Below are 11,493 nucleotides of genomic sequence, written 5' to 3'. Positions count from 1 at the left end.
TTTTAAACTTACGGATTTCTGCAATTTTGTCAATGTTGTCTGTATTGCAGGTGCGTTCTGGAGCAGATTGGTCCCTCCAGCTCACACCCTCTGCCCTCCATGGACTTCATCTGAAGATCCCCTGTACCCACTTCGGCTCACGCATTGTCTATGATGGGCTGGAATTGATGGAAAGGGCACAGCGTTCAAAGGACTTCCACCCCGCACTCTTTGCCATGCCAGGCACTGTGTTCTTCCCAGCCAATGCCTAAGTATTAGCTCAGTTTCCATCAGATTCTCCCAGGGCCTGGTGGAAAAGAAATAATTTTCTCAGCATTTTATAACTGTCCCCTGTGTCTTCAGTTACCTTTAGAAAGCTACCAACAGAGCAGCAGCTCTGCAGACATGGAGACAAACACCCAACATCTGTTTAGTTTGGTCACACATCTGCAGAGAATTGCATTAAGGAAAAAGGAAGCCAATCTAATTACCAGATGATAATTAGCTGGGTGTCTCTCCAGGCCCAGTGGAGCAGGGCATCCATTCAAGGTTGGCCCATGCACCTTGTGGCATCACCGGGGTGGTAGGTTCTAAGCACGCTACTTAGTTTACAAAGGATGGGGCTGGTCGTCGGGCTTCTTTGCCCACCCAGTCTAGCTGCTTCTGGACTATGTCATAGGTGTTCTTGAGCAAAGAGCCCAGGCCAGGGAAGCAGACAAATCGCCATCAATGCTCAGGCCGCCAACCATCTCTGCGCCCTTGGACATGCCCCCAAACTTCGGCAAACCTCAGATTCCTCTATTTATAAAACATGCCCTGCCTCAGAAAGGTTCTGTGAGGAATTAAAAAAATAAAAAAGATATTATAGAAATATTTGCAATATGCTGTGCAATTTATGGTGTTTTTTTCTCTACAGAAAACGCTTTGTTGAGAACTAAATATGCATGCTTTTTAAGAAGTTAGGTTCTTTTTTTAAATTTTTTTTATCGGAGTTCAATTTGCCAACATTTAGCATAACACCCAGTGCTCATCCCGCCAAGTGCCCCCCTCAGTGCCCATCATCACCCAGTCACCCCAACCCCCCGCCCACCTCCCCTCCCACTACCCCCTGTTCATTTCCCAGAGTTAAGTGTCTCTCAAGTAAGAAGTTAGGTTCAATGAAACTTTTAGAAAATCGGAAATATCTTCTTACCACTTTTTTTTAACACTTATTTTTAAAAGAATCATTTTAAAAACTAATTCTAACCCATTGATCTGTTTCTCCTTATATATCTGTGTGGTTACAATGATCAGGGCTATATATTTTTTTGAAATAACAGGTAGTGAACTTGGTACCAGATATTGTCTGTTGCAGCCCTTTATACTCTTGTCCTTCTAGACTTCTCTATGCTCTTTCGTTCTGCTAGGGTAGAACCCTAGATGCTGTCAGGCTTCCTGACGGTGCCTGGCAATGCAAGGTTGCATCCAGCAGAGGCACATGTGGGCTGTTCTGTGCCAGGCGGTGCCTCCAGTCCCCACAAGGCCATAGGTCAAGGGCTGCAGTAGGGAACTATGGGAAGCTGCAGGCTTTGGCAGGAGAACCCGCAGCAGTGGAGGATGAGCTGAGTTCGTCCCACAGAGGTGGCAGCCAGCAGAAGATGGCTCCTGGAGTGCAGCCCCGGAGAGCAGAGACAGTGGACTGTGGGCCAAGGAGCATTGGCTCCGGCAGGGATGTGACAGCTTTCTGTGTCATTATAATATTACCTTTATCCAATAATTTCATCATCAGGGACGCCTGGGTGGCTCAGTGGTTGAGCATCTGCCTTCTGCCCAGGTCATGATCCCGGGGTCCTGGGATCGAGTCCCACATCAGGGTCCCCACAGGGAGCCTGCTTCTCCCTCTGCCTGTGTCTCTGCCTCTCTCTCATGTCTCTCATGAATAAATAAATAAAATCTAAAAAAAAAAAATTCATCATCAAATTCCCTCTGTTAGATGTTCTCTGTTTATCTGTTTTCTTAATTGGGCAGTGGAACCCTGCCAGTTAATTAGGTTCTACTTATTGGATCATTTTTGCTGTTGCTGTGTTACTTTTTAATGGTATGATTCTCAATCTGTGCTATCAGCAAAAAAATGATAACTCATCTATGTGTGCTTCGGAACACACAAAGCGCCCTTACAGATGTGGTCTCATTTGAGGTTTTCCAGTAGTCAGTGAGGTAGCACAAGTGGATCACCTTTATGCGGGTAAAAGCACAGAAACCAGGGGTGGTTCAGTAAAGTCTGAATTCTCAGTCTCCTGGTTTCAGGCTGAGTCCGGCTGTCAGAGATGGATGTGCAAACTCCCAGCTCAGCTGCAGAAAACACTCCTCCAGAACACACTCCCAGAAGGAGAAAGTGACTTCCCCACTTTCAACTTTACCTCTCTCCTCTACCCTTGGTTGCACAATACCCTTCTGGATCATTTCTTTTTTCCCCAAGGCTTGTCCGTGATCACCATTTTAACAATGTGTCCCCTGCATGAAAGTGTGTGGAGCGAGGTTATGCCAGTTCCTGTGATTTTCTGTCGGTGGCCACACTCGTAGTTCTCATAAGTTACCGGAAGGACGTGTGTTAATGCTTAGTCAACAAGAATTTACTCAACACCTAACCGTATGCCAGGGGTCTGTGTTAAGTCGTGCAGGGACAAAACTGTCTAGAAGGAAGAACACAAGTGAGGAAGCACTGAGGCAAACATCTAAGTGCAGTGCAGGGCACAAAAGGACAGGATGATGCAGAGGCGCCATATTGGTTCACCATGGAGACAGGATGTTGGCAGGATTGGGAGGGCAAGAAAGAGTGTGCCAGCAAGGAGGCGTGGAAAGAGCAAAGGCTCAAAGACAGAGCAAGCTGGAAGAAAAATTTAGAGCACCTAAGACTCCCTAAGCTTGTGATAATATGTGTATGCAGTATTTTCTCCTCTAAGCCAGGAATTTTATAGTGTGCTCAAGTTAAACTGAGGGTACACATGTCTAAGAACGTATCAAATGTATCAAGGCTTCTTCCTTGGTTCCATTTATTTTTTTGTGAATGTTATTGATCTTTCTACAGAAAAGTCCATTAAGTCAGGTACACAACTTGATGAATTTTCAAAGTGAATTCATCCATCCATTAGGACCTGGAAGGTAACAGCCCATCAGAGAACTCCAGATGGAACCTCCTCTCCTCCTTGTCACGGGCGCCCCCTATGTTAATTTCTAGCATGAATGAGTTGTGCCTGGTTTTGAACTTTATATGAATACAATTAGTACTGCATGCTGTTTTCTGTCTAGACCTTTCATTCAATATTTCCTTTGGTTTAATTCAGTTATATTGTTGCAAGGCCTTATAGTTCCCCCCCCCTTTTTTTTTTTGATGCAGTACATTCTGTTGTGGGACCATTTTATCTATCTCTCCTATAGATGGATATTTGTACTATTTCCAGTATTTTGGCTATTATATATAGTGCTGCTATGAATATCCTATACAAATATTTTGATGAAAAAAAGAAAAAAAAAACAAATATTTTGGTGAAGATACCTAGGACTTTCTAGGAGTAGAATTACCTGCTCATAGGGTATGTATATGTTTAGATTTATTATATACTGATCATTTTCTAAAGAGGTTGCACCAATCTCCATACCAGTCCTGCATGAGAATTCCAGTTGCTCTGGTCCTCACCAACCCTTTAGATGTCCAACTTATTCATCTTATTGACTCAGTACACTTTGGGTGGGTGGTAAGTGTAAGATTTTGTCTCCAGGGTTTGTAATAGATCCATAAACAAAATCTCTCACCCTGATCCTTAATAGCATTGGCAATGGGCTTTGTTTTGTGAGATGCCACTGAATTTTCAAATCTCTGACATTTTCTTCCCTGAGAGCTCATATTTCTGAAACTAGAGCTTCTTTTTATAGCCTAACACAGCTCTATACTCTAACACAGACCAAAAATCCAAGTTCTAGGGGGAAATGTTTCAGTATAAATGAAAGATGTGAACAAGAACTTTAGCAAAAATGAAATGTAGGACTTGAAAATCTAGCCATAAATGTCTTCCAAACATTACTCACTGCTGCTGCCATTTTGACATGAAGAAAAGAAAAGTCGTGAGCACATTTTGGAGACTTCAAGTTGCACAGGGGTAATGCAATATGGTGGTTAAAACCATAGTGTTTGAGTTTGGGATTACTTAGTCTTGAATCTTCTTCCACTGTGATTTGTAAGTAATCAAGTTACTTAACCCTGCTAAACGTTAACTTCTTTATGCGTTAAATTGGGGTTAAGTTGGCTGTGACTACCTCATAGCACTTTAAACACCAAAGGTGTTAACTCATATAAAAGCATTTAGCTCAGTAAACTGGCATTCAGTAAGCTTTCAGTGTTTGTTAGCTAGGACATTTTCCTTTTGGTGCGATACTGGATATTTTTCAAATTACTATAATAAACTTAAATGTGTTAATTTTAATCCTGTAGTTACTTTGTTTTTGTTATTAAAGTAATGTGCATGATGCTAAACTGTGAAAGCAAAACATAAGGATCTCCTTCCCACCATCCTTCCCTATGCCTCAGATGTGACTACTTTTGTTTTTTTCCATTAGCAATTCTGAGGTTTCCTCCATAATTCTATAGTACACGCTAGTATTCATTTTCTTTTTTTAATTAATATTTTAATCAAAGTAATACAAAGACCTTATGGCAAAAACTTATATGCTTTCCTATCCTCCTACTCTATTCTGCTCCATAGGAGTAATAATTTTTTTAAAGATTTTATTTATTTATTCATGAGAAACAGAGAGACAGAGACGTAAGGACACAGACAGAGAGAGAATCAGACTCCATGCAGGGAGCCCGACGTGGGACTCCATCCCAGGTCTCCAGGATCATGCCCTGGGCCGAAGGCAGCGCTAAACAGCGGAGCTACCCAGGCTGCCCTAGGAGTAATAATTTTTTTTTAATTTATTTACTTATTTATTTATGATAGTCACACAGAGAGAGAGAGAGAGAGAGAGAGGGGCAGAGACACAGGCAGAGGGAGAAGCAGGCTCCATGCACCGGGAGCCCGATGTGGGATTCGATCCCGGGTCTCCAGGATCGCGCCCTGGGCCAAAGGCAGGCGCCAAACCGCTGCGCCACCCAGGGACCCCTAGGAGTAATTATTTTTAAACTCTATGGACTAATATCTTAATTTTTACCTCTACATTTAAATAATATGCAGATACTGTTATTGCCCAACTCACCAATTTTTAGCAGTACCTATTGGCTTCATTTTAAAAGAGATGAGATTTTGATTCACTTATACCTAACCCTCCAACCCATTCTCCCAGTTTTGCATCTTAATTTTTATTTAAATTCATTCTCAGGGTTGTAACTATTTTACTCAGGTAACTATCATCTACTGCTGACCAAGCAGAGTGGTATGATTACATTTTCCTTTATGTAAAATATTATTTTTCCAAGAGTTAAAACAACTGCCTCAGTTTTAAAATTTTACATGGTTTTCCTTGAACATCTAAGTCTTTCCATACCTTCAATGTGTTCCACAAGGCATATGAGTATAATTCTTTACAAAGTCTAACTTGTCTGATAATAAATTACCCTGTTTTGTGTATGTGTCTGAGAAATCATCTTTCTGAAGTCCTTCTTTTAATTAATTTCTCTAAACCAGACTTCCTGCTCTCTGTTTTCATATAGACTTTCCTTTGCAATTCTCCAGGGAATTTCTTTTTCCTCTTTCCTTCTTGAACCTCCTGCTTTCTGGGTCTCGGATATTTCTTGTTCTTGGGGTATTTACTTTATGTTAGAGCACATCTTGTTGCTTCACAAGAAGGGGTGGTTGGGAAGTACATGTTTTTGAGAATTTTATGCACTGAATTTCTACCTTCATTTTGATTAGTGGTCTGTCAGGGTATAGATACATAGGTTGGAGATTATTTTTACTTAGAATTTTGAAGATATTTATCCATTATACACCAGCTTCAAAAGCTACTGTGAAGTGCAAAGTTATTTAAGATTCTTGATTCATTTTTTTTTTCTCCTTGGGAGTGTTTAAGTTCTTCCCTTGCACATCCTATGTTGATCCACTATTTTCTTGTCTTCTCTGTCCTATTAAACCTTTCTTCTTATAGTTCTACTTTCTGGGAGAATTCCTTGACTTTATGCTCCAATTGTTCTATTTTTGTTTGGTTTAGTTTTCATGGATATTCTCAACAATTTCTTAAACCAGGCTACTTTCTTATTTTTATTTTTTGCCTGTTCCTTGTAATAGTTTCTTGTTCTTGTTTCTTGTTTGCAAAATTCTCTCTTATATCTTTTAGGATATTAACTATAATTATTTTGAAATTATCTTCTGCATTCTGTGTTGTCTCTTTCCTTTGAGCTCATTTACACTTTTTTATGTTTTCATCGTTTCAATCTTTGTCTTTCATGTTGGAGTCTATCATTAAAGGTCTAGTGATTCTTGGCTGACCATGTATATTTAGGAGTGAAGCAATAAAAAAAGTTGGTTGGTAGCTCATGTGTGCCCACACACAGGCACACATGCACAAAACCAAGGCAGCTTTGGAGTTGACCCCTGAATATCAACTCAGAAAACAATATGGAGGCAAATTTCTTAGAAAGATGCCCCAGTGCTCTGCCTGGGTATAGAGCCTGCTTGTGAAGTTGTGGGCCTTGGAGACAGGACTCCTGCCTCACTGTTCATCTTATAGAATTTCACTCAATTTCCCTGGTTTGAGTAAGACATTCTATTCCCATCTCCCTCTGTGCCTGATGCTCTTGAGTCTAGAACTCTCTGATTTAGTTACTCCAGAAATTAAATGTCCTTTCTTTTATGGGTACAGGGTCTCAGAAACACCAGATGGGAACAGGAGATGTAATTACTCTCTTACAGGGATTTTTAAGTCATCCCTCTCTCTTTAGTCCCCTGCCTTATCCCTGCCTTTCTTAGTAATTGGTACTTTCAATTCTCAGGATGTATTGGCTTGTTCCTAATAACATGTTGAATCTAATATTTTGTAAGGATCAGCAAAGTTCACTAATTACCATAGAACCGAAAGTCCCTTAAACATTTGGGGATTCTATTCTCAGCAGTTACTGTACTCCATCCTTGCCTTAATTACCTGCCCCTCTGTCCCTGCCTATCTAAGCTTTAAAACTTGTGAGAAGTTACAGTATTTATACAGCAATTGCTGAAACCCGATCTTCTGACCTGTTCCTGTAAAATAGCTGATCTAAGCATTAGATCAAGCCCCACCCAAGTTAGCACTCAAAGATCATTTTACCATAATAATAATTTTGAGTGGGAACCAAAAAGTGTATAGACCTGAGTGTCTGTAACCTTCTGTTAGCGGGAGGTATAATTCCCAGACACTTGGTGTCACAGAGGAGGAAATAGATCGAAAAAGAATCCCTCTCACGCTTTAGGGAAAGATTCTTTGTCTAATTCTTTGGGAGGGCACAGCAGGGTGTAGATACTAGAACACCTCCTTGTTCCAAGGAAGAGGTTGACACCTCCTTCCAAGCATTTAATAACCAGGTTGGATACTTTTGGGGAGTTATTACAGTATTTGTCCTTAATGGGGAGCCTCCCTCAGAACAGACAAGCCAGCCTCAGGTAACTTAATCTGCAAGACACCTTAATTGATGATACAGAAGACCAGAGAATGGAAAGCTTAAACATGGACACAGTTTAATTGCTCACACTAAGAATCACTCATTGTTGGTGAGCTGATGTCCCAGATGGCAGGACTCTTCTTTTCAACAATTAATCACTCAAGGGGGAAAAATAATTAGGACTCTTATCAAGTCAAAGCAAGATGGATACAAAAATTCTTTCAAGAAGTTACCTGGGGTCCAGAATCTGCCTTGAAGGAATCACGGTTTTATTTTCCAAGTACCTTCCTGTAAAAGCAGAGATGCTCAAGTTACTAAATACAAAAGACAGCCCCAGCTTGGAATGAACAACCCAATCCACCTTTGAACTTTTGCAGGATTAACTTCCTACCAAGTGCATGACTGTAATTCTGCAAGTAGCTACAGCAGGTGGAACCTCCCAAACAGACCTCAATCCTCTGAAGGCAGCGGCGACAATGGTTTACTTGACAACAGTGTCATTTCTAAAGGAAAGGTCACAGGCTTAGTCTTTGCTTAAGCAAGGTGGATGTACTTTATTTGGCTCTTTACAAAATTGAGGCTTCCTGGAAAAAGCGAACAGCCGTATCATGTGTCCTATCCAGTGACTGATGGAAGAGCTGTCAAAAGCCAGACTGGATCCTTCTGGTTCTGATTTTATCTGAGGCATGATTGAAAAGCACATATGTTGCCAGATGTAAGGTAGCAGCCCTGAAGTTCTGGGCAGTATCCCATCCCTTGAAGAGCAGGACAGGTCCCACATGTCCCCCACTGCCTTGTGGATGTAGAAAACCAAGTGATTTTTTTTTTCAAAAGCTATTTATTTATGGAGTGTTATTTCTGCACACTGTGTTTCAAAGAAGGGTCCATAAATATTGTCTAATTCCTTTAAATAACGAGTTACTCTTTTTAAAATAGGAAAAAAAGAAAAGATTTTAAAAAGTGGTTGTTTTTTTAGTAATTTTCCTGGTGACTAAATGTATGAGGAATTACAGTGAATGGGGATGTAATCAGAATGCATTTTGTGGGCTTAAAGACAAATGTTAAAATACATTTTTCCATGGGTTAGTCACATTGGATAAAATGATTTTTAAAAACACCTATAATAATTCTTATTGTAAGAGATTGTTGTTGTTTTTTCTTGGACTGAAGTCACTGGAGTGCAATTTAAATGGAGTTGGTGGAAGTTTACTCTTTCCTAAAGCTGGGGTTTTAAAAATGTCCTGTACATGTTTCTAAAGTGGAGGAGCTTTTCATTGTTGATTGATTTACATGCTGTTAGTGGCTCCTTTGGAAAAGAAATAAAATGTCTCAAACCGCTGGCACACTTCATTCTCCTCCACTGAAGGTTCAGAAAAAAACTGGAAGTAGAGACATCTATATTAATGTGTACATTCAAAATGAACAGACAAGTCTAATTTTAGGCCTATCAACCTTGATAGCTCTTTTTTAATCATTTGGATTTGAACAGATATGCAAATACAGGAATCAGAAGCAAAGAACTCACAATTTAGAAGTCACAGCAGCGCTAAAATTGCTTGAGAGGTGCATAGATTTGTAATTCGCTCATTACGCTCTGGTCCCAGAAATCTGTGGTTCTATTAGGAACGGAAGCCAGAAATGATCTATAATGTGCAAATCCACATGAATGGCATGCTTGTTGGTAAATGTCAAATCTGAGAAGCCACAGATGTCCCCTGCACAGTTTGCTAGACTCGCCTGTGAATAGAGTGTCACCCACTTGTCAGCACTGGGAAAATGAGGACTGATGAATACACGAAACCATGCAGCGACCTCTTACACCAATATTTTGGTGGATGAGCTGGGTCTTTAAAATCCAGGTACCAGAGTTTGTAAAATTTGAACTTATATCATTTCTCTCACTTCCAGGTCAGAATCGGTCCTGTGCTCTAAAACCAGTTCAGTAATAGTCAACTGTGATGCAAATGGGGTCAGTACGAGTCCAAAATGTATGTTGTCTAGGAACCAAGTGAAGCTCGGGATTCTACAGGCATGTATAACAGTAATGTAAAGATGGCAAAGCATGGAGTCAGGTGAGCCCTGCTTTATTTTCTGGATGAAGCAGGACACTGTGCAGCTGGCCATAGTCCAGAAGCATTTTCATTAAATCAGGGCCTCACTTGGAACTCCTGATGCCCAGGATATGGCACCCCTACAACTCATCTGTCTTCCTGGCTAGTGAGCTGCTGTACGATCAATTTCTCTGCAAAGGATGGTCATAAAATTTTTCAGAGGTAACTGCAGAACTCTCATTCCTTGAAACATCATGTGGTGATGCATTGTGATCAATGTTTAATCGAAGACAGGAATTAAAATATACAGCCAAGGCCTGTCATGGTGGGAGAGGCACCTCGGGAATGTTGGTGCAAGGCAGACACAAAGCAGGTCCAGCTGGGTTGCTAATGGTCCTGGCCATTTTCATCATGTGGCTTCTATGAAATGACTTCAGGCTTCATTTGCCACATCCTCCCCCTCACCCCTCACACCCTACCCCCCCCCCCCCCAGCTGGCCCTTGTCCTGTGAAAACTGCACATCAGCGCTAACTTCTAGCTCTGCTGGAATTCTCTGGCAATCAGGCTTGAACTCACCAGGCAGGAAGGCTAAGCCACCCACACAGGAGCAGAGCAGAACAGATGCTAGATGGCTCGGGGACAGCTGCCCATGAGGATGTTCCACATTGGCCCCAAGTTCCAGCACAAAGAAATGGCATTTTTTCCCCCTCTAGGACCTTTAAAAATAGGAGAGGTAGGAGTGGCTGGTGGGCACTTGGAAAATGCCTTCAGACTCTGGGGTGGTTGATGTCCCATCGTCAGTGCTCTGCTTAGTGATGGAGAACCCAAGGCAGAATTAGGATGCTTCAGAGCTTACCCAGCCCTGGAGCAGTGGCACATGTATCACTGCTTGGGGCCGGTTTTTCTTCATGTTTCATGAATAACGCTACAACCTGGGGAACATTGGAAACAGTAGTGCAGCAGGACACTGATTCGAAGAGAATTTGAGGGGATGGAGATCTTGCTTTGAAGACCAAGACCTGAAAGTACCCAGGGGACAGATCAACACTGTCTGTTTTAGAATCTCTCCCGGTGCCCCCTGAATGATTTTGCAGTAAGCCCTGGATTCGGGTTCTTGCTGCCTGTTCCAAGTGGCCACCGTTGGAGTGTTCCAATGGTATGGACTGGCTTTCTCTGCCTCCAGGTTCTGACATCAACCCATGGAAGTTATAATTTCTCGACGGGGTCATTTTTGGCAGCCCAGGGGCTGGGCTCTCACTCACTGCCAGCTGGCACTCCCTTTCTCTCTTTCTTTTCCTCTCTTTCCTTTCCTTCCCAGTGGTGCTCACACCCAGAGCTGTATTTTGGATGGGGGATATGTCTGGTGCCAAGCATTCTTTTCAGCATACAATTCAATGGCTTAATCTAATAGGTACTCAACAGGCGACTCTCAGCATCTCTGGCATCGTATTTTATATGGGTGGGCAGGTGGCCGCTGCCACCGTACACCCCCCAGAAAGTTGAAGACTTTTTGTGAAATGCAGATAAACACTTATATACGCAGTTGCCTAAATCATTATTTATGGGATGCTAGTGTTCTATCAGTTTCGAAAATGACTAGAAGTATTCTATGTATTAGTATTTCAAAGTTGATGAGCCAGTAACTCAAATTCCATTTTTGAGGTATGCTTTTTTTAAAAAAAAGGTAAAAAGATCTATAGGTAAGCAGTATCTGCCACTATCAATTGTCTTCTAAGCCTTTACGTTGTATATCAGTAATATTGGCATGTTGATAAGTTATGGTAAGTTGTATTTTAAAAAGCCTAGGTAACATACTTCTTAGTGAAAAGTCAAATAAAATCTGAAGTGCCATTTGA

This window comes from Nyctereutes procyonoides, unplaced genomic scaffold (genome assembly GCF_905146905.1).
Source record: "Nyctereutes procyonoides isolate TBG_1078 unplaced genomic scaffold, NYPRO_anot_genome, whole genome shotgun sequence".
NCBI lineage: Eukaryota > Metazoa > Chordata > Mammalia > Carnivora > Canidae > Nyctereutes > Nyctereutes procyonoides.
This window is presented reverse-complemented; position numbering follows the sequence as displayed.